The 3,145-nt window shown below is 44.8% G+C and overlaps 1 pseudogene; it reads right to left on the reverse strand.

Annotated features, from left to right (window-relative positions):
• Positions 1-819: 819 nt before the first annotated feature.
• Positions 820-1,765, reverse strand: LOC150068047 (olfactory receptor 7D4-like; annotated as a pseudogene).
• Positions 1,766-3,145: the final 1,380 nt, after the last annotated feature.

A 3,145-nucleotide genomic window follows, 5' to 3' on the forward strand; every position in this document is an offset into this window, starting at 1 on the left:
TGTTCTGAAAGTGTTGAGATTTTATTTGGATTCTTGTATGTGTTTATTCTGTTTCTGCTAAGTAAAAAATCAAGTTATTTTGTCTTGCCAAATGGCGGAGACTGACATCTGTTATCCCAGCTACACAGGAGACTTGGATCTGAGGATTGGGGTTTAAAGCCAGCACAGGCAAAAGTCTATGAGGGTCTTATCTTTGAATAGCTCCCTGATATGTGGATTTTGTAGATGTGTCTCAAATAACAGAGGAATAACCCTGATCAAAAATGCTCACAAACAGCACCAGACACTGAATTCAGTCCCAGGGCTGTAGAAGAGGAAGAGGAAGAGGAAGAAGCAGCAGCAGAAGTAGCAGCAGAAGCAGAAGCAGAAGTACAAGAGGAACAGGAGGAGGAGGAGAAAAAGTAGGAGGAGGAGGAAGAAGAAGTTTTTTGTTTTAGGAGGAAGATTTAGTATAGAAGGGGATAACTTAAGGGGATACTGTGTAACCTCAGACTGTGATAAGTGGTTTCTATGCTCAATTAGAAATGACAAGCAGAATTTGTATAACACGTCACCAAATGGGAATACTAAGGAAAATTTACACTGACAAGAAAGTTGTTTTTCTGAAGTATATCAAGTAAATTTCTTTCAAAGACAGATGTCCACATATAGACAGACAAAGCCATAGGGGCTTTGCAGGGTATTCTTGAATTCATATATATTTTCTATTTGGATATATATATATAAATATTGAGTCCTATAATGAAGGAAAAGAATCAATGATGCTGATATTCAGCCAATTAGTCTTCCCTCTTGCAGTGGACTACTTTGTTCTGTGCTTCACAATCCATCAAGACAGGAGACCATTCTGCCTGGCAGTCTCCCCAGAGCCCCCATCACGTCCTGGTTCCTCAGGCTGTAGATGAAGGGTTTCAGCATGGGAGTGACCACTGTGTACATCAACGTGGCCACCTTGCTTCTGTGGGCGGAGGAGGACACCACAGAGCTGAGGTACACCCCAAGTCCTGTCCCGTAGAACAAGGAGACCACGCAGAGGTGAGAGCCACAGGTGGAGAAGGCTTTGTGCTTGCTAGCCGTGTTGGGAAGCTTTATTAAAGAGGAGAGGATCTGAGAGTAAGCGAAGAAGATTTCTAAGGCAGCAAACAAACCAAAAAACACAAAGGCAGGTACACACAGATGTCATTGATGAGGGTGTCAGAGATGGCCACTTTGAGAATTTGAGCTAGTTCACAGAAGAAATGGGGGATGGTGGTTCCTGGGGAGAAGGTTAATTTCCTCATCAGTAGAACATGGAGTAGTGAGATGCAGAAAATGAGAAGCCAGGACACCAGAACCAGGAGGCCACAGAAGTGAGGGTTCATGATAACTGGTAGTTCAGTGGGTGACAGATGGCCACAAAGCGGTCATAAGCCATCACGGTCAATAGGAAATTTTCCATTCCACTAAAAATCATGAAGAAATACACCTGAGTGAGGCACTCTGGGTAGGAGATGTCTTTCCTCTGGGTCTGGATGTTCACCAGCATCTTGGGGATGGTAGTAGTAGTAAAACAGATGTCTACAAAGGACAGGTTGGAGAGGAAGAAGTACATGGGCGTGTTGAGTTGGGGGTCAGAGGTGACTGCCAGGATAATGAGCAGATTTCCGAGCACGGTGATCAGGTACATGGACAGGAAGAGCCCAAAGAGGATGGGCTGGAGTTGAGGGTCATCTGAGAGGCACAGCAGGAGGAACGGTGATTCCCCTGTGTGGTTTTGTGCTGTCATAGCCCTGGCTGTTTTCCTTGGGGCAAGTAAGGAAAAGGTCAATCAATGCCCTCTGCCAGCTCAGGTGGTCATGCCCTTCCCCTGCCAGATGCCTTTTTTGTTTCCCAGGTTGACCTGCACAGCCAAGATTGGCTCCACTCACTTTCATATTGTAATATGTGAGTAAATACCCCTGTCTTGTATTCACTGACTGTGAAATTTTGTGTTTTGCTAGTCCTGAGGCTTGAACACAAGGCCTGGGCACTGTCCTTGGCTTTGTCACAGTTAGAGTACTATTAAGTGAGCCACAGAAGCACTTCCAGTTTTTTCTATGTGTGTGGTACTGAGGATTCAACCTCGGGTGTTCGTGCATGCTAGGCAAGCACTCTATCAGTAGGCCGTGCTGCAGTCCCTATGAAACGTATTTTTCTAAATCTTATTCTTACCTACTTGTACAATGGGGCTGCAATTCAATGATCAGTTTTTGAGTAAAAGACCATTTCATCCATGTCACCACAACTCCCCCCACTCCAACCCCTCCCTCAGTTCACTCAGTTCCAGCTTCACATTTGTACACTGAATATTACGAATGATTTTGCCCACCTTTCTTCTCTCCATTTCTCTGTCCACCTTTTCCACTGCCTTCACCTTTCAGGAAGCGCTTTCAACTCTCAGGTACAATGAACTCTTTTACCTATTTTCCTGGTGGAGGGAATGTTCACCATGTAATAGGATCGAGTTGTCCTCCCGTTGTGTGCAGGCCATGGAGCAAGCATCTATCACAGGAATGGGAGCATTTGTGGGGAAGATCTCAGTACATGGAGTTCCCGGATGTCAATCAGCCTCATTGCCGCAGTCCAGGCCGCGTTCGTGGGCTGAGCTGTTCTCAACACAACACATCTGTTACCTGTGTGGATGGAATATAGCATGGCTGGTCAGCATGGCTGTGGATGCCTCCCGACAGAGAATTCCTTCTAGGTGATTTATTCCAAAATATGAGAGAGGGTAAAAAAGAGAATACCAGCTGCACAGAAATGAGGACAAAGGAACACAACATCATTAAAATAACCTATGCTATGCTTAGCACATTTAATTCATGCCTGTAATCCTAGCTACTCAGGAAGTGGAGAGCTAAGGTTTGGGGTTGTAAGTCAGTCTGGGTAAGAAAAGTCTGTCAGAGTCTTATCTCCTTTTTGTAGCACTAAAAGGATGACAGTGGATCTCATAGTAGCCTTGAGTAAGTAGTCTCACACACACACCATCCATCACTTGCATGGGATTTCATGCTCTGGAGCAGGAACATATTGTGCGGAAATCAGCAGAATTAATGGATCATGCAATAGTAAACTGGATGAAGATGATTCATATGCTGAAGGCTCTGAAAGAGCAGTTTGTCTGGAA

This window comes from Megascapheus bottae, chromosome 1 (genome assembly GCF_031878675.1).
Source record: "Megascapheus bottae isolate mThoBot1 chromosome 1, mThoBot2.hap1, whole genome shotgun sequence".
NCBI lineage: Eukaryota > Metazoa > Chordata > Mammalia > Rodentia > Geomyidae > Megascapheus > Megascapheus bottae.